We start from the raw sequence: 21,525 nt of genomic DNA on the forward strand, positions 1-21,525 counted from the left end.
TTCTAAATAGGAATACTTGCTCTGGATATTTGTTCTAAATAACTAAATAACTTCGCCCATGCATTGAAGCAAAAATCCTCATAACAGAAATTGAGAGTCACAAATTTAAGCTGGCTAATAAGCGTGGTTTGCAGCAGTTTAGAACGATCGTATATAAAATAATAATAATAATATTTGGCGCGACAATCTATTTGGATCAGGGCCTTGAAGTGTGTTAGAGAACTTCATTCAGGACCGTAACGGTACACTACAGGATTACAGTATCCTGAAAGAGGCAATGTGGTCAGCATTGCGCTCGCCCGAGATTATTACCCTGCTTATATTAAATCCAATATGGACTTATCGTATTCAAATCTAGAGCTGCGCAAAATAGTCAAATATGAAACTGCTATAAAAAGCACAACTAAGGATTCTTTATATCGTATAAGCACGATGGTATATACAGAAACACCATAAATTGAAGATGGTTGCCATGAAACCTTATGTAGGGCATAATACGCCAATTACGCCTACGTATGCTATCGTTGACGATTTTTGGCAATTCCTTTTATTCCTTCCAAGGTTTTCCGAAAACCGTTAGCGGAAATTAGAAAACCATTCGAAACAGAGTCCAATTAACTACTAGCCATTTCACAATTTGTCCACTCTCTCTGTCGGCAATAGTGGCGAAGACGTCAATCTCGCCGACAGTGGCCCCGTACTGAATTTTGTCCAACGCATTAATAGCACTAGATCCGCTTTGCCTTGTCTAAAATCTGGAAATGCAGTTATCTCAACACCGACGATGTTTTTCTGCTTCATATCAGTCGTGACCTAGTATATAAACACTTAGTCGGAAATTCAGAGGAAAGCTGAAGCGCATTTCAGGTGTATAAGTGTAATAGTGGTAATTTCAGGGTCCTTTGCGTAATTTTTCTTTCATTTTTGTGTGAAACAAAACATTAGAATCGAGCCTGTGTCTGTCTGTCCACCTGCCTATCTGACTGTCACTCCCGATTTATTCGGAAGTGTGTGATCTGCTGTTCCCTTTATATGCAGCAAGTGGCGCCATTTTGTGTTAAGTTTAAGGGGGGCTACCCATACATGTGAATTAAGGGTGCAACATTTTTTTTCATAAAATGTGGTCATGTGGAAATGAAATGTCTCAATTAGTACTTTTCAAAACTTTTAAAAGGAAAAGTTTTCATTTTAACTATAGATTTTATTTATTTACCTACAGCTAATTTGAACTCTAGAAAAGTTGCTGTTTAATACATTTTTGAATAAATCCTACCTCTCCACTTGTCTTTTGAATACTAAATCCGTCATAAGCTTCCTTATTTAAAATACCACAAATGCCCCTTTAGCATGACCTTAATATTTAGTCAAAATCATCATCACAAAAACACAGTCGAACAAGTTACAGCTTTACATTACTTACTAACTCCATCAATACCAATTTACTATCTCTACTATCTCCTGCCGTGGGAGGTACCAAAAACCAGGGTGCAAACGCATCACATAAATAAGTAATCGCAGAAATTCTAAATTATGAAACATGGAGTAGTGTTACCAAGGTACAAACTCATACCTGTCAAGCTGTCCACTGCAAGAAAACTGGCTCCTTTATTTATAAGGTCACACCTGATGATAAGAAGTGCTTACTTTCAGAATAGCTTTTCTTTGGAAAAATCGGAGCAAAACTTAGCGCCTTATGTGACTTTCCTTTTCTCAGTTAGTTTTAATTTCTTTATAATGCATTGTTTGAAGTTATTTATTAGAAGAGCTAACACCAGTATGAGAATAGTGTAAGCTCTCGAAAAATTGTGGAGTGAGTAAAGCACGATAAGGATGGCACGAAGATATGGTCGACGCCCTATGATCACATATGGGTTTATATATATTTATTAAAAATTTAATCATATTCATACACATAATCATCAGCTACTGTTATACCGAACTGATTTTTTTTGTGTTGGGAGTCTTGCAATGTTTCAAAGCAAGCAAGTCGGAATACCGGAAGCTCGCCCTTCGGGTATAACGGTTTTGTGTTTTTTTTACTCAATTTTCCCAAAAATATGGTAATATACTATTATTAACTTAACTTGAACAGATATCGATATGGAGAGTATTTTGAAACTTGGGCACCATATAGAGGTAGCTTCATGATTCAGTTGGGTAGTTTCTAAGAATGGATCCGTTAAAGAAATCATCACTTTGCACCCCTCCCACTCCCCGCCTTTCTAACAAATCTGAAAACTAATACCAGCTTCGAAAAGTACTAATCGAGACCTTTCATATGGCTATATTTGGTAAAAAAAATTTTACACCCCCCTTTTACATGTATGGGGACCCCCCTTAAATCTCAACGTAGAAGACTATCAATCACTGCATGTCTGAGGGTCTACAAGTTCCAACTTCTCACCAAATTTCGTGTCAATCGGTATAGCGGTTTCTGAGAAAAATGCCTGTAACAGACAGACGGACAGACAGACATTGAACCGATTTTAATAAGGTTTTGTTTGCAAAGAAATATTTGACCACTCCGCATAAGCTTGGTGAGATCGTCACCAATATACCAAAGGCACTAAAACGCGCGTATTCTTTAGTCAACATTATGACGCTTTGGCGGTAGATGATTTTTCTCAGCCATGCCTATGTAGTTAGCGTCTCGCAAAATTATCAACACGTGTAATCAGTATTCACAGCACATAGTGTCACCTTTATGTATAAATAGTTGAACGCACATATGTATACAAGCGCCCCACACTTGAGTGCGTTCAAATGCTATACGAATTAATTTAAATGCATTATTGCTGTCTGCCAGCACCTTGATAAATACCCGCCAGCCAATTAAAACCATTATATTTTTATAAAATGATATTCACTTATATTTCTCTCTACCATCGCAAGGTCAATTCTGTTATTTTGCATTTATGCAACTCAAGAAAAGATACGGTTGTAGCAACCGGTTTATCATACTTAACCACAATTTGGAAAGGTCTCTTTGAGAATGAATCATTTCTACGTTATTTCTTAATTTACTAAGCTACAACTAGAATCATATTACCTGCTTTGCAAAGAAGCAGGAAAAGATATTGAAATCGCGAAACAGACTGAAATGAAAGGAGAATGAAATCATGTGTTTCTATTCACTTTTTGTTGCCTATGAACGACACGTAAAGAGTTTGCCAAAACTAACTTCATTGTTCCAACACGGAACAAGGCTTTTAGAGAAGAATTTGCGCATTTCAGCTATGATGAGTCTTACTTACTTTTGTCTGTAATTCATTTATCGAGACTAGATTAACTAAACGACTTTAGGATATAAGTTGGAAAAAGAACTAGGTGTTTTTCCTTATCCTGTAAATATTTTTATTTTTTACCCACATACAATTGTTTCGGAGACCACGTGCCTCCTTCCTCAGTGTTAGTACCTAATTAGTTAACCCATCTTAAACTACTCCTATTTATATCGAAGCTTTTTAGCTCTACTAATTACGTTATAATTAATTTACTGATCCTATCCATATTTCCCACATCTTTTAATTTTATTAAATGCTGCATAGCTTTTTCACCAGGGTAATTTAAGGTTACCTGCCTCCCTTCGATGATGATGTATATGCTTTCTGCTGCATCTAAAAAATGCGGTTTCCGCACCCGCTTTATAACATCCACATTGTCCATCGTTAGGGTATGTCCCTCTTCCACCATATGCCTTGCAACCATTGACTTGATGTTTCGAGGGTCGTTGCTTTTTCGTTTCTTGTATGCTCTATTGTTTGTAGAGTGTTGTGAGTTGGTCCCAATTTATTCGATTTTGCTTTTTACGTAATATTTTGTCTATTCCCTCCCTACTATATCCATTTTTCACCGCTGTGTCTTTTATGTAAGTTATTTCTTTTTTGATTCGCTCTTCTGTAAGCAACCGATGTATCATACTGTAGTAAGCCGCTATTTTCTGCCCATATGTGTGTTTCGATGTCCTTGGTGTGGGTCACTGTGTGTGTGTTTTCTTTCTGTATATGTCAAACTCGAGTTTCTTGTTGTTTCTTATTATTGCTAGGTCCAAAAACGCTATCCGTTGGCCATCTTCCTTTTCCATTGTGAAAGTTATGTTGCGGTGTATGTTATTTATTGCTTCCAGTGTTTTCTCGATGTCTTCATTTGGGATTATAACCAATATGTCGTCTACGTAACGTACCAAACATTTTGGCATGATGCCTCGTTTTTCAGTTTCTTCTTCTATGCTTTTCATGAAGATTTCGTTTATCAAAGGGGATAATGGATTCCCCATTGCAGTTCCTGAGGTGGTTTTGTAGAATTGGTCTCTGCACATAAAGTAGTTGTCATTCATGCAGAGAGCTGCATGCGTAGACTTTCGCCTTTTTCCTCTCGTTCATTTCCACGCATTGTTCCGTTAACCAATTCTCGAGTTTCCAAATGGCTTCTTTGGTTAGTGTGCTCGGATATAAGGCTTTTATATCGAATGATACCAGACAATCGCTTTCCTCCAGGTTTTTGTGTGCAACAAGTTTCTCCACTAGCTCCATGCTGTTTTTTACTGAATACTTGCTGAAGAGGAAGCCTTATCAAGTAGTGCGGCTAACCGTGCGGAGATGGTAACTCCAATACCTTGTAGTGCACCTGTTCCGAAAGAAACCTCAGTCAGGATCGCTAGTTCTGAGCAGATGGAATCGGACACAAACGAGTAGAAGTGCAGTCGACCGTCCTAGCTAGAGCCGAAGGGAGAAGGCTCATCAGGAAATGCGCAGCAGTGGTGAAGCGTATGCAGTCAGCAACGTTCCACCAGACAAACGTCAGCAAAGATGTCAAAAACGGGCTGATGGAACTGGAGGAACTATTAGACCGCATCTCCTTCTGTAGGCGAACATGGAGAGCACGATTGCAGAGCAGAAACAGTCGAACTCCCCGCTGAGAACGCTACTTGTGTCAAACGGACCGCAGATAGCGCACTGCAAAGCGAACTGGGGGAAAAGCGTAAAGAGGACGACGTGCCCGAAGGAGACTTTATGGAAGTAATTTCAAGAGCCCAAAAAAAGAAAGCGAAGAAGGAAAGAAAACAACTGACTCCGCCGCCAAAGACACGTCTGCCCAAAGACAAGGAGACAAGACGTGGAAATGAAAAAGGACTAGACTAGAAGTCCTTAGTGAAATCCGCGACAGGATAAAACCCGAAGATAACGGAGCAGAGGTGTCTTCCATGCAGAAAAAGGAGGAGTGGCGGAGTTCTCGTCGAACTGGGCCTAAAGACGACTAACAAGAGTACAAGGGAATGGACTGGAGGACAGCATGCCCGAGATACGGCCAAGTAGGTGCAATGAAAGCGAAAGTTGCGTTCTCTGCAAGGATCGTGGCGCGTCAGGTGAGAGCGTCGCACACAGGGGCTCGGGACGGTGTCCGATCTTCAGCGCGGAATTAAAGACGGCTAGAGTGCGAACGGCATGATCCGCCTTTTTACAAATTAACATGCACCGGAGTGCAACCGCTCACCAGTTCGCTGCGGAAGTAAATGCGGATCTAGTGCTGATTAACGAGCAATACCGAAACAAGAACCCGTTCAAATAGCATCTCGACTTATCGGCCACCGCTGCCATCTGGGTTAGGGACCACGTTCGACTTCGCGTTCTTTCCGGAGGCCGGGGGAACGGGTTTGTCTGGATCCGGTGTTTAAGGATAACGTTTTTTAGCGTTTACCTGATGCCGGACTTTCGGCACCGGCTTGATGCTCTGGAGGACGCCGTTTCGAGCACGGAAGGACGAATCCTGATAGGCGGTGATTTTAATGCCAGGGCTCTTGAATGGGGCATGCTTCAGCCAGACTCCAGAGGGAAACTGATTCTGGAAATGGCGACGAGAACTGGGATCGTAGTTTTAAACACCGGATCCACGCCAACATTTCGGCGCTCAGGCTGTGAAGGAAGCATTCCTGACATCACTTTTACGTCGGAATATCTGGCATAACCGGTGGACGGGTGGCGAGTCCTAGAAGACTTCTCGCCAAGTGATCACCAGCACATCGCGTTTGAAGTGGCGCTACTTGCCGACGAGCACCAACGCGACGCTCCCCCTGCCTGTGGAATGTCGCGAGGGTGAACATCGGGAAGCTCTTGGAGCAGACAGGGCCGCGCTGGAGGGTGGCAATGTCGCAGCTGATACCGTCGTAGATCCAGTGATTTACCTAATAACGACGGCGTGTGAGGCTTCCATTCCCCGGAGGGGCCCCAGACGCGACAAGCCTTCTATGTACTGGTGGGCGGAAGAAATTGCCGACCTACGGAGGGAGTGTCATAAGCTCCGCCGTTTGGCACAACGTTTGCACGCCAACGAGGAGGCAGATACCATAAAGGCACAGTATAGATCAGCAACAAGGAAACTCCGCAACGATATAAATAAAAACAAAGCTCGCAATTGACAGAATCTTGTTAACGAGATGAATGAGGACCCATGGGGCCTTGGCTATAAGCTTGTCACCAGGAAAATCGGCCCTGATGGCATCCCGGCTGAGGTTTGCCAACTGGTGTTCCGCCAACGGTCAGAATTGCTGCTTGAAGCGTTCAACGCTTGCTTGAAGCAGGGCATTTTTCCTTGTCGCTGGAAAATAGCCAGACTCGCGTTGATCAGTAAGGGTAAAGGGGATCCGGAACTCCCGTCTGCAAACCGACCGCTGTGTATGATTGACACGGCCGGAAAAGTGCTCGAGAAGCTCATCAGGAGTAGACTCGGGAAGTGATCCGCGCTGCCGGGGATTTATCCCCAATGCAGTTCGGATTCAGAACAGGGAGATCCACAGTGGATTATATTATGCAGGTCACAGATGCGGTTCATCGAGCCGAGGCACACAGCCGCCGGTTTCGACGGATAGTAATCCTTGATGTCAGAAATGCCTTCAATTCCGTAAGATGGACAGATATGCTAGGCACACTGGAAAATTCATTTCACGTACCAAGCTATATCTTGCAGATATTGAACGATTATCTGAAAGACCGCTCCCTGCTGTATGAGACGCTAGAAGGCCAAAGGGGGCTGGGAATCACGTCGGGAGTAGCACGGGAACCCATTCTAGGGCCGGACCTCTGGAACGCTTCCTATGATAGTCTACTGAGACTCGATATGTCTGAAAAGTCGTGCCTGGTCGGTTATGCAGGCGACGTTACGGCACTTGTTACCGGACGCACTGTTGAAAAGGCGCATGCGACGGGTAAGCGGATGGATAACTGCTCACGGTTTCAGCCTTGCGCTGGAAAAAAACCGAAGTAGTCATCTTGATCAAAAGGAGGATCCCGACCCTGTGTCCCATATCGATCGGCGAGGTGACTATAGAGTCAAAACCAGCGGTTAAATACCTTGGTTTAACGTTCTACTCGAAGATGAGCTTCTTCGAGCAAATCAAAGCAGCAGCGGACAGGGCTGCAGCTGGAGTTACGGCCTTAAGTCGGGTAATGGCGAATGTGTTATCTACTAGGAGACGTCTCCTTACGCGAGCAACGCAGTCGGTTATGCTCTATGGCGCGGAGGCATGGGCTAATGCCCTTGACAAGGAAGTGCATCGTAAACGCCTTGCTCAAGTGCAGAGGCAGGGAACTTTGCGAGTGGCGTCTACTTATCGCACCTTCTCGGAACCGGCTGTGATGGTGATTGCGGGAGTGATCTCCGTTACCCTCCTTGCCAAGGAATGCAAAGCAATCTACCGCCGTAAGGGTGAGAACTTAAGAGTGGCAACATTCTTGGCAAAATGACCCAAGGGGCAGATGGACTGCGCGACCCATCCACAAATTAGACCCGTGGTTGAACTGAACGCACGATGAAATTACCCAACTTCTAAGTGGGCACGGAGGTGCTCAGTTTTACCTGGACAGGATTGAATCTCCTGGATTGGATCTGTAATGGAGTGGTGGACGATGCTTAACACACATTTTTCTCTTGCGAGAAGTGCGAGACGGCTTTCGTCAGCAGCTTTATGCAGACACAGGGGAGCTCTCTCCAGACAACATAGTCAGAGAGATGCTGAAGGGCGCTGGCAGCTGGAATCGTATTGCACATTTTGTTCGGGCTCTTCTTATCGCAAAGATTGAACTCGACCGGCATAGGGACTAGACGATAAGGGGTTCCCTGAACCTCCCTTCCTCCCCTCCCGTTGGTGAAAAGAATTTCCTGACTTGAAGGCTCCCAAAGCCGGGAGAGCGGCAGGGCTAGCCCGAAGTAATGTGTCAAACGGTTCTAAGCTAGTTCTCTGATGACAGGGAGATATTTAGTTAATAGTCCGACAGCGTGCTATTCCGAGAGCGCAACACTCTGTGCGTAAACGCATTCACCTACCCTACCCCCAAACAAGTCGGGAAACCGGAAGCTGGACGCTTCAGGTACGAACGGTTTTGTGTATTTCTTAGTACGTAGCACGTAATATATCCATATATTATGTGAGAGTATCCACTTTCGGGTGATATTCTTCAATTTTCAAAGACGCAAAAATTTTGAGGTGTTATAACTTTGTTAGTAATAGTGCGATTTCCACCAAACTTGGTAAGATCATGCTCTACATTATAGTCTACATCACTGTAGAATTTCATGATGCTAGGATGCACTTAAGGAGGGTTTCCAGTCAATTACAAAAAATTATAGTTATATACTATTATTAACTTTATTTAAACATATATCGGTATGGAAGGTATTTCGGAGCCCAGGCGCCATCTGATTTTTTTCAGATTTTTGGGTTGGGTAGTTTCTGAGAATGGCCCCTTTAAAGAAGTGATCACTTTAAACCCCCCGCACTCCCCACCTTTCCCACAAATGTCAAAACTAAGATCGGCTTTGAAAAGTACTAATCACAACCTTTTGCATGTATGGGGACCCCCCCTTAAATTCGTCGTAAAAGGATGTAATTCACTGTATGCGTGAGCGTTCACAGTTTCCAGCTTTCCACCAAATTTGGTGTCAATCGCTGCAACCGTCTCCGAGAAAAATGCGTGTGACGGACAGACAGACAGACAGTAAACCGATTTTAATAAGGTTTTGTGTTTACACGAGACTGTCCTCGGTGCAAAATTTGGTACACCTAGGATGAGCTTAAGGGGGGTTTTTTAGTCAATTTCTAAAAGTTGATAATGTACTATTAGTAATTTTTTTTTAGTAGATACCGGAATGGGACATCTATTGAAGATTAGATTTCACATAAGTGTTTTACACAAAACCTTAAAAAGGGCTGCAGATAAATAGATTCTTCATAAATGTGACTTTAATATTTCACGCGAATGTCAATTATTCCGGGTAATTATGACGTCAGAATCTGATTTGCATGGCTTTGGAAGCAGTAAATTCACGCGAAATTGCTAAGTTTGAGCTGCTATAACTTTGGCGTTCACGGCCAGATTTCCACGAAATTTAGCATGCATATACGAAATATTGTCCTCTATGCTGGCACAAAATTCGGAAGTCTTAGGATGAATTTAAGGGGGGTTTTTCAGTAAATTTCTAAAAAGTAGTAATATACTATTAGTAAGTTTATTTGAGCAGATATCGAAATGGGACATATTTTAGAGCCTAGATTTCATCTAAGCGCACCGCCCTGATTTTTTTTCGGATTTTTAGGTTGGGTAGTTGCCGAAAACGAGTCCTGTCTCACTTTAAGTGCGAACATTTTGACTCTTTACTCACGCTGTTTGCAATCCATGCCATGATCCATGCCATGTCAGTTTCGGAAAGTACAAATCGAGACCTTTCATTTGATACCCTACACAACTATATCCGGTGAAAAAAAATTTTGAATCCCCCCTTTGCATGTATAGGGAGCCCCCCTTTAAACTCCACCTAAATTTATGCCACTCGCTGTATGCGTGGGATTTCATAGTTCCCAGCTGTCCACCAAATTTCGTTCGGATCGGTTTAGCCGTTTTGGAGAAAAATGCGCGTGACAGACAGACAGACAGACATTGAATCGATTTTAATAAGGTTTTGTTTTACACAAAACCTTAAAAACAACTAAGAACATGATTTGATTGTCGGAATTGGGAGACGAAAAAATTTGAAACTTATGGACTAGAAGCTACCTCAGCAGTCACACTCCTCTCATAGCCGTCAGAATATTTACTTTACTCACTTTGGAAGACAATCCCAAAGAGACTTGCTAGTAATTCTCAGTTTACGCGAATTGAAGGAACATTACTCCTTTGAATTAGGAGATAACATGCCCTGATGAAATTTCCGGTAACATTTATTGACTCGTTGTTTCCTGCACATAGCAATTGTTGACGTTTAGAAAACGGAAATCGGAAACGTAAAAATAAAAAGAATCTAATCAGATAATATACAGTTATTCTGCTCTTCTGCGCTGTTTAGTTTATGGTAACCCATTTGCCGACCACCCTTGAATAGAGGGTTCCGTTCCATTACGGTCGCGTCTTCGCTCTTTCGCAGGTACACTATGATACATTGCAAATATTACCACCAGGAACCATTATCTCTTCATTATTCATTCTTTCGGTTGGTCTAAGGTTTTCTGAACCTGTTATTCAACCTTGAAAAATAGCAGGGGGGAATTTTCAATTTTAATATTTTACATTGAACTCTAGAAATACAAATAATATCAATAATCTAAAAACAGACAGGGAAACATACTTGAAGCTTTGGCCTTTAAATAAGACTGGGGTAAACCTTCTAAGAGACACTCAAGGTTCCCTCTAAATCTATGAGTTGATTTATTTAAGCTTTATTCAAATTCAATAATTTATCCTCTAAGTTCATTGATGTGTTTAATAAAAAATCTGAGTCAAAAATCCAGCACCCGCCATAATCTCCTCCATTTTGACGACAATGAAAGCATTAGACGAAGGGCAATATTCTACGATTAAACGACAAGACAAAAAAATCATCAAATGATTCATACACAAGAAAAAGATCGTAGAAGCACCACCTCTAATCCCGTTACGCTTCTAAATCTTGCCGAACAACTATTGGAAGAATGTTTTCAAGAATACCGAGGTCATTGTAACATTGAACGCTCCAACATCACAGTCCAAGAACGAACAAATAGTTCTTCTGAGGTTGATCAGCCAAAGAAACTCTACGTAACGAGCCACCTTTTTTGTGGTTGAATTTTGGAGATGAAGTGAGAACAAGCTCTTGAAGAACGTCTGCTGTGAAATATAGGCTAACCGTCTTCTGCTGGTCTTTGCTCTTTTACAGTCATATGGCGAAGAAGGTGGAAATAAAGTGCTTGCACACAATAAGGCAGAATCGATTCTAGTTTCGCGCTGTATAGAAAACCTAAAAGTTACTTTCTTTGCATTGTATACGGTTTTATGTTCGGCTCCGGGGATAATAACGAGGGAATTACCTTAGGCAGCTAAGAAAAATCGTTTCAAATCCATAGTCATCACAAACCGTATTCGGAGCTGAATTCGATGGCTGACCAACTTACGCCATTCACAAATTCTAATCGGGATCTTCTTCATGGCTTATGATGACGATGATGATGTTCATTGCTCTGCCAGAGGTCAATGTACAAACAACAGAAGACTTTGGTATAAGAGTATGTGATCTTTTTGCTTACTCCATCATTCTCCACTTTATTCTATGTCTGTGGTGTTTCTCTAATCCAATTGTTTCTTCAAAGCCACCAAGATCATTTATGATTCGCAATAAATGCCTCAAATCGCCATAGCAGTTATGGTATTGCACGAGTTGTTTGTTTGTAGTTTCCATTTTCTGAATCAGTTCAAATCAACTGATATTTCAGAACGTAAATGGTTTAGCAATTAATACTTAACAGCTTTCGAACAGTATTGATGCATTGCATTGAATTTGTGGTTTCTCTTAAAACAAGTAGCGAACCAACGTAAGTGCGATGTAGTATTTCATCAAAGGTTTATACGGATAGAATTTTATAGAAATTATCTAAACTGAGATAGAAATTGTTCTCACAAAGTGACTTTGCGATGCTAATGGAATTTCGAAACCCAAGCGGATTTCAACAGCACATAAAAACACTGACATCATCATTCTTATGATCAACGATATAACATATTCTTCATGATCTTCAAAATATGGCAGGCATTGTTCTCCATCCACTTAAAATCCATAGACCGCTGGTACTAAATGGTCCTCACACCCCCAGTCTTAAATTTATTATATAAAACATTGTCGAAGGTATCCCATTATGAAACATTTCTTGGCGCTATCGTTGGCGTAAAACTTGACGTCAACGTATACCTTACATCACTAAACCAAATGCTAAATTAAAATCCGTAAGGTTTGAAGCCTGGAATTAATTGAAGAACGTTATAATGGATACGGCCACAAACATACTTGGCCCCAGCCGCAAAAGGAGTCGGAACGGCTGGTTTGACGATGAATGTAAGCTAGCAACGGAACGGAAGAATGCCGCATACCGAGTAATGTTGCATTCTCAAAGAACGCGGGCACGCGCAGAGACTTATCAAGAACTCCGTCGAGTAGAGAAGCGACTTCACAGACGGAAAAAGGAAGCCTGGGGGAACCAACAAGTCTATGAGCTAGAAAAGTACAGGGAGCAACCGCACCAGGCGCGGAAGTTTTACCAACAAGTCAGCAGGATGAAGCCTTATACACCTCGATGCTCATCCTGCCGAGACAAAGAGGGAAATCTGATTCCCGACAGAATGGGCATATTAGAGCGATGGGTTGAGTACTTTGATGAGCTACTGAACAACCAGAACATCGGCGAGTTGGAGGTCCCGCCGACTGAAGACGACGGACAAATACTGCCACCACCAAGTTTAGGAGAAATAGTCCGTGCAATTCATCGGCTTAAAAATCATAAGTCGCCAGGAGCCTATGGAATTACAGCCGAATTGGTTAAATATGGAGACGACCAGTTACACCAAGTGGTTCATCAACTTGTGCTCAAGGTATGGGATAGCGAATCAATGCCTGACGATTGGCAAAGAGGCATTATCTGTCTCATACATAAAAAGGGAAATATCACACAGTGCAGCAATTATAGAGGTATCACGTTGCTGAGTACTATCTATAAGATATTCTCCACTATCTTGCTAGGCCGGATAGCCCCATACGCCCAGAACATCATTGGCCCATACCAAAGAGGCTTCACTCCAGGCAAATCAGCAACAGATCAGATTTTCTCTCTGCAGCAAGCGATGGAAAAACTGTTGGAATATGGACAACAGTTGCACCATCTGTTCATCGACTTTAAAGCCGCCTATGATGGCATAGCCAGGGTAAAACTGTACACGGCCATGAGAGAATTCGGTATCCCGACGAAATTAATAAGACTGACTAGGCTGACCCTGACCAATGTGCGAGGCCAGATAAAAGCAGCAGGATCACTCTCAAGACCATTCGACATCAACAACGGTCTACGACAAGGGGATGAGCTATCATGCGTCCTCTTTAACCTGGCCCTCGAGAAAGTGATCCGTGGTGCTGAGGTAAATGCAAGAGGTACGATCCTCTTCAAGTCCACCCAACTACTGGCCTATGCTGACGATATCGACATCATGGGAAGAACCACCCGAGATGTACAAACTGCCTTCATCCAGATCGAGCAGGCGGCAATCGGTGCGAGATCTTGGGCTGCACATTAATGAAGGCAAGACAAAATATATGGTGGCAACGTCAGCACCGAATCAACCAACAACATCAAACCGCACTGGTCAAACACAAACGCGAAGAAGAATAAGGATAGGACCGAGACCGTTGACAATTTCTCCTATCTAGGGTCGAAAATCACAACCGATAACAACTACGATGATGAAATCCGCGCACGGTTGTTGTCAGCCAACAGAGCCTATTTCAGCTTACAAAGACTGTTCCGCTCGAAACGTCTCACCATAGGGTCAAAGCTAGGTTACGGTGGGCGGGTCACTTAATCCGTATGGATGAGGATGATCCCACCCGGAAAGTCTATAAGGACAATATCTATGGTAGAAAAAGAAGACGAGGCAGACCCCGCCTAAGATGGAGCGATCGCGTGGGTCAGGACGCCAGACAGCTTTTAGGGATATCGAATTGGTGGACCTCGGCGCAAAACCGAGATGTCTGGAGTTCCTTATTAAGGCAGGCCTAGACCGGATACCGGTTGTTGCGCCGTTGATGATGATGATGATGAATTAATTGATCCTACGCTCTCAATACCAATCAAAGTAGACCAGAAATCCATATTCGAAATATAATACATAATTGAAACCATCGAAAAGAGAAGAAAAGAGGACCAAACTTAAAACCATTAAATAATACAGAATGTAAGAACCTGGATGTGGTCACCTGGAAGGGAAAATAATCCCGTTAAGTTTGAAGTAAAGTTCGTCTTTAAGGCCGGGTGCAAGTTGAAAGGCAGGTTAATCGGGTGAATTTTCGTGAAGCAAAGAAATGAATGCATCAACGAATATTCGTATCCAAAGTGGTGTGAGATAGTTTAAGAGCGTCTGTATGAAGGCTTGTGTTCATAGCAAAGTGCAGGTTTATCTAGCACCTGATTGTAGAACTTTCCCTCTGCCTGCGAACAGGTAAGTTCAATTCCCAATTTCCTCCGTCACTCTCCGCCAGTCTAACCGATATCATGTAAGCCGTGCAATGACTTTTATCGAACTAGCTATGGGGCTAGCTAACATCCGAAATATTACCACGTAAGATTATTTCGACTCGAAATCAGTTTACGTGAAAAACAATACTTATTCAACTATTGGGCTACTCAATATGTTCGCTGCGTTTTTTTTCCAAAGAATTTTATTTATACAAAAGGCAATAATTATCACAATAAAAATAATTATTAATATATCCGCTTTTGATTCAACAGGAAGTGGAAAATGTGGAAATCTGCTAGCGCAACATCTGAAGAATAACACGGATGGTGGAGACCCTTTCATTCGAACCCTTTGAATGTTCTTTTGACTACTTGTGCAACATGACCCCTAAGGTTTTCGTAAAGCAGTATAATTTGACCTTGTTGGTCTGGTCTCCTCAGGTGAATAGCTTCATTTACTTGGCGCAGCTGAGCATTTTATAGCCCTTGCTAACCCCATATAATTTATATGTGCCATTTCTCATTCCCCCGTTACCGTTACCGATAACAAGAAGAAATAGAACCGGCGACAAGATGCATTCCTTGCAGACTCCGCTTTGGACCTCAAATTGAGATTTTATCTCAATGCAGTTCTTGACACTTTGCAACATCATATGCCGCTCCGACGACATGGCGTTGAACACATCAGATACACTCTCTGAAAGCTTCCTCTATCTTGCTTTTCATATTTCTTAATGTCTACTATATTGTCCTGATCGCAGATAGAGTGGCCAAACATTTAAACATATAATTTAGCATCACAACGCCCGGAATTTCATAGAAGAGCCTCTGACCTATTTAACATAGAAACGATGGATTTTTGAAAGCCAAACAAACACGAGTTCAACTCTCATCTTTAGAACATTCAACGGACGGCTTCAATGCATGAGTCGGTTTTGCTCGACTGCTACAGAAGCCAAAACTTAAAACTTTACAATTTCGTAACAGACTGCGGAGAATTCGTTACAATTCCTCATGAGAACAAACTCTACGAAGACAACAGACGAAATATTAATGTCGTATCCGCCAAATCACCTTCCAAAGAGATGAAACAGAAAAGCTATCTACGAACTATGTATCAAATGCAAGAAAAACATTGAATTCGAGTCTATCCCTAAGCAAAGTACAAGTCCCTTACGTTTAAATCATCCGACGTTTGAAAAAGAAATGCAAGCAATTGCAGATCAAGCTTTTTTTGTCACATAGTCGGTCAGAAATTAACTTACTAAAGAGCACACACGTCATTGATCGGCCATTAACCTAACTCGTAAAGAAATGCGCTATAACTTCCAATAGAACAGTCAATAAAGCACCGTTCCTTTGAAAAGGAAAAGGACGATCTATTAGGGTTAGCAGCCATATTTCACTTGAAATTTCCGGTAGAGAAAGTCAACAGTTAAGATCTTAAATCTATGAAGAATAAACATTGTAAGAACCACCAATTCAAAACGGATCCTCCAGAATGTACGTCAATTACTCAAAAGGATTCCTTTTCAGTTATCTTTTAATTAATTGTAGCAGCAAATTCATAGTAAAGAATATCTACAAGCATTGCTTTACCGCATTCACAAAGAAGGATCCAAAATTCACCAGCAAATGCTCTGGCTACACAACGAATCTACTCCTCACTCAGTACAATCCGATGCTCAACATTATCTTTGTGGCTGAAGAATCCAATTGATGGATGCCTTCGTTCAACTTCGTCCGTCTGATGAATCAAGTGTTTTAACATCTGCTTCGAACTGTACACCTCTTTGTTCTAGAAAACTTCACCAGCCAGGAGTTCATTCACAAAAATTCAGGTCAAGAATTTCGGCTTGAGAACTCCTGTAAGAAGGAAACTCAGAAGTCTGTATAAAATTAGATAGAAAACCAGTCGATCAGTATTTTCACAATGTTTAATTGCAGGAATGCCAAAATGTAAATAAAGTAATCGCGCTAATATTAATTTACTTGTCAAGATTGGTCTGAGCATCGAAGTCGATGGTAAGCGACCAAAAAAAACAGTCGCAAAAAACGTTGGCCTGATACGGTGGATGAGGAGTTGAAAGCCTTGCGATTACATCCAGATCAGGCGTATGACAAAGCAAAATAGCACAACCGATCATGATGAACCAACCCCATTTGTGAATGGGACAAAGGCTAAGGAAAAAGAAAAAGCAAATTACGACCTCTCAACCGCTTGGATTCAGATATATGTACATAAGTTTGGTTATCAATTTTTAATTGAAAACAAGCTTTAGATTTGATTAACCAAATTACGCTCGTTCCTAAAAAAAAAAACGGACTAAACGGGGGCTAACATTCACCGCATGTATAAAATTTCTAAGTTGAGACTCTGTCAAATTAAGTAATTTAAAGAAAAAGAACATTTTAGGTTTCGAAAGTCTACTGGAAAACTTTAGGAAACACCTTGCGCGAGGGAGAGCGAAAATGAGGATCAAGGAGGGTCAGCGTCCCTCGAAACCGTTGCCCGCCATACGATTATTTTAATTATTATCTTGCTTCTATCTTTTAGTCAGTCATTTTCCTTTGATCTATTCATTCCATTGCTTTATTTACTGAATTTCTTAACAATGTGCAGCTATTACATCCCACAAAAACGGCTGAATCAGCGCAGTATTCTCTAATGCATCGATCCAATAAACTCAACATATGCATACAGTGTGTCAAAAAAGTACTCGTCTGCTTACCTTTTCCGTGATTAGTTTAGGATTTTCATAACTAAATAAAAGAGACAATATTCAGTTCATGTTCTCAATTTTTTTTTTTCGTTATCTGTTATCTATCCTCAGAAATAAAATAAAAAATTAGCACTTCACTTCATTGTTGTAGAGAAAAAACGAAAACACAATATAGAGCATTTGTCTCTATGTAATTTCTCTTTAAATATTACCGACTTTTTCGACTATCCATCAACGTATCTGGACCTTTCCAAAATATCGTTTCGACCATCTAAAAAGTTTTCAGAAGGTAAAGCATGAACCTAACTAGCCATAGCTTGAATCATCCGATTTACGCAAAACAGAACGTAAATTGCGGAAAAGTAAAAAAACAGCCACCCATAGGCTAGCATTTGAATATTCTTTTTGGGATTATCATATTATATGGCGTTGTTAATTTATTTTTATCCGGAATTCAATAACGATACCTCAAGACAGTATTGGAATTACAACGTACCGATTCTAGTATGCAGGGAATATGTAAATGCCACAGGTCACTATTGTCGTGGTCCTTCCCGGGATCATGCCAAATTAGACTACAAATGATCAGGCTCAGTAATATGGACGACAATTCATTGAACAACGTTGTGCCTTTCAGTGGTAAAACTTTGGCGGGATTTAACTAAAACCCTGCCAGGACAAAAATCGTTGCCTGGATTGAGCAAAAATTCGTTTGGAATTCCACCGGAAAGATGCTACCCCCATCTCTCTTACATTCAACTACACCTCACCTAGTCCATGCGGATTGTCAACAAAGCCGATACCCTGTTTCATCGTTCGTCCAATTTTAGTCAGAATCAAGCCTATCGAATGCTTCAGCGAAGCGCAGATGAATTAAAATTATCGTAAACCGAGCTGCTGTAAACAGATCCGATGAGACATCTCAGTGCCCCACAAAAACAAGAATAACTTTTCGGAAAGATTCGATGTATGACTTCTCAATATTTTCGGAGATAGAGGGAAGGTAGTTCGGCTGGGGACTCACCGTTTGGTAATCCTAGAAACTAATCCAAATTGGAAATTCGGCTTCAATCAACTCCCGGCCTTCGGCGATAAATGGATCCTTGAAGAAACAAATGTCACGTTCGGAAATCCCCTGAAGAGTGCTCGCACAAGTACGAAATTAGGAACGAGTACGGAAACGATACTTTTCGCGCAGAATTGCCGCGCACCGTCTAATCAGAAAAATTTGTAAATATTTTTCACTTTGCAACTTGCTCCTTATAATGTGGCCGCCAAGGCTGTTGACGATTTCTCTTTTCTCCACTGCACCAAAATTTTCCCAAAATAGGAGACCTTCAAAATATACACTTTCACAAACTGCACAACAATTCGAAGGGACAAGGCGCCTTTCCGTCGCACAGAAAATAAACCGCGAAAATATAGTACAAAGCCCGCACGTCAATTCTGGCCTGGAGAAATACAACGTTTGCCTTTCAGAATATACTTCCAGGTCGAAGGCAGCACCTGCAATTGCTGCTAGAAAATAAACAAGAACGGCCGAGTCCTCGCACGAAACCCTTCAGACAGCGTCAAAATCGTGGGGAATTTCCGTCAGACAGCTGCCATGAATAACAACATGCAACTCGCGAAAAGACGGACAAAGTAAGTAGATCCCGTCGCGGAAAACGATCCAACCGGGCGGACGTTGCGGTCAGTGTCGCTGCACTTCTTGTCCATTCAGTTAGTTCTCGGATTCTGTACCCAGGAAAGGTCCCAAAACATTGCCTCTTAGTTTGACTATCAATTTCGACCCCCCGCAGGCATTTCGAACAACTGGCATTCGCCGATCAATGAAACACTTTCGCCATTCAAATCGCCGACATTTTAATGCAGTCCTTGAGACGAGACTATTTCTCCGCGCGAGAAATTCAGAAAGATCACCAAGATTCACTCAACTTGCCCAAATGCAAACTAAATCGAATCGAATTCAACCGCGGTGTTCGCCCGTCCGATCATTAACGACCAAAACTTATGGAACTTATGTGCGCTAGACCTATTTTTTTAGGAAACCGGGAATTTAGCCGCGCTGAAACGGAAACGGCACAACAACCTCCCAAACTACGCTCGCAATAGTTTTGTGCTCGAACACGCACTATCATTCCTCAGTTCGGTTCGAGCTACCCCAAATCTTTCCTGTTTGACTTTGACACAAAGCTTGAGTGTAGAGAAAATTAGTCGCAGCCACAGCAGATGTCAAAATTACAACGACTGCCAGATGTGTGGAACACCACCGATAATTTTCTGGCCCACATGTTCCCATAGTTCAATGGTTTGTGCATCGGCTGGAATAAAATGGTGTGCGTAAACAGCTGCGCGCCGTTGGCGTTCGCGAATCTCGCAAAGCCCACGACGCCGAGCGCGGTGAATGTCGTTTCGTCACTTTCGGGCGTTTAACTGCCAACACGGTATTTGAGCAAGTAATTCTTTAGGCAATACTTCATGTAATTGGATGTAGCGTGATTTATTGGAAAATTCTCTTTGTTTCTCAGCTGATTTGACATTTCGTCTGAAGCAATAACGCAAAGTGCCATCGAAAACTGACGTAAGAATAACAATCGCGATTAGACGCGAACCTCAAACGGACAGTTCACGGACCTCGTGAGTGCTAAACGTCACGCAGCGAATGGATGATGCCGAGATACCAAAGAATTCAATAGGATAAAATAACATTTTCAGCAACTTGAACGCCTACTTGCAATTTGTGTGAAACAAAACCTCACTAATATCGGTTCAATGTCTTTCTGCCTGCCCACTTGTCACACGAGATTTACTGCGAAAAGAACCGCTACACGTGCACGTTGCACCGTTTTGTGTTGGCTTTAAGGGGGTTCCCCATCTATGCGAAAGGGGCGAGCTAATTTTATTCTCAGCATGTGGTCATGTGGGATATCAAAGGAAAGGGCTCAATTAGTACTTTCGAAAAGGGTCTTATTTCTGATGTTGGGTGAAATGCAAATTGAGGACTCGAAATAGTAATAATCGTTGGTACAACAATCCACATTGGATCAGGGCCTTAAGTGTGTTAGAGCACTTCATTCAAGACCGTAACGGTACACTACAGAACATTGTAGGAGGCAACGTGGTCAGCATTACGCTCGCCCGAGATTATTACCTTGATTTGACTCAGGTACTCATTCACAGCTGAGTCGAATGGTATCCAACGTCAAATCACAATAAACTCGAAATATGTGCCTCAGAAAGTGAAACAGGCCTCATTCTCAGAACCCATCCTACCGAACAATATGAAGAAAAAACACAGTGATGAATACAAAATCTAGGCCTCAAAATACATCCCATTCCACTACGTGCTCAAATAAAGTTAATAATAGCATACTGCTATATTTTAGAAATGTACCTGGAAACCCTCCTTAAGCCCATTCTTGAAGAATGAAACTTGGCACAGTATAAGTGATAATATAATGAATGCAATCCAACTATTATTAATAAAAATATAGAAAGTCAAGTGACTGTATTCCACATCAATTCATTGTACTGAAAGACCTGTACAACCTCATCATCAGAAAAGTGTACTCACACGTACGCCATCTACTGAATTAAGAATTAGTGTAGCAACTCGCTCCACAAAAATTTTTTGTGACTAGTGCTCCATCCAGATAGATATATAACATATCTACGTTAGTACGTATGCTTTGGTGCATACAGTAAAGTGGAAATATTCAGATGCGTGCTACCAATTTAGATAGGGATGTGTGTGTATATATGTACACAGCATACTGCATACAATAGACAATATTTGTTCAGGACGAGCATAATATTTATAGCTTCAATATGTACATACTAAAAAGTTTGGAAATACATATATGAAGGAATATGTTGAATTTATAGCTATCTGCGAAAAGAAAAGCATGCATAGAAAGTTCGTCACATAAGATAACACAAAATCTTTATACTTGGAGCACTCAGCTTCCGGTATTCCGACTTGTTTTTTGTCATCAATCGTATCCAAACGTAGTGTAGAATATTTCGGCCAAGTGATTTTTCAATATTCTGAACAAACATAAACAGGTAAAGTGTCATAAAACAGGTTTATGTCGATTGGGGTAATAAAGAGCGAATTTACTGGTCCGAATGACATTTGAATGATTTCCTTCAAAGAACGAGAATTGAAGTCAAGCCCTGTATGTGCTTTTTGAAGAAACTGAAGGCTTGTGGGCCATATATAACAGATTGTTATTAATTACATTTTAAATTTTAAATGCGTTTTTCTTGAACTACATGTTG

At 41.5% G+C, this 21,525-nt stretch overlaps 1 protein-coding gene across 1 annotated transcript in view; it reads right to left on the reverse strand.

Moving 5' to 3' along the window:
• The window catches only part of LOC119658720 (protein gustavus), a 293,290-nt gene extending 273,841 nt beyond the window's left edge, over positions 1-19,449 (reverse strand). Inside the window, exon 1 of the mRNA XM_038066384.1 lies at positions 18,266-19,449. The gene's annotated coding sequence lies outside the window, so the exon portion shown is untranslated. The remainder of the gene's footprint in view (positions 1-18,265) is intronic.
• Between the last annotated feature and the right edge of the window lie 2,076 nt (positions 19,450-21,525).

The sequence above is a fragment of the Hermetia illucens genome, chromosome 1, assembly GCF_905115235.1.
Source record: "Hermetia illucens chromosome 1, iHerIll2.2.curated.20191125, whole genome shotgun sequence".
Lineage (NCBI taxonomy): Eukaryota > Metazoa > Arthropoda > Insecta > Diptera > Stratiomyidae > Hermetia > Hermetia illucens.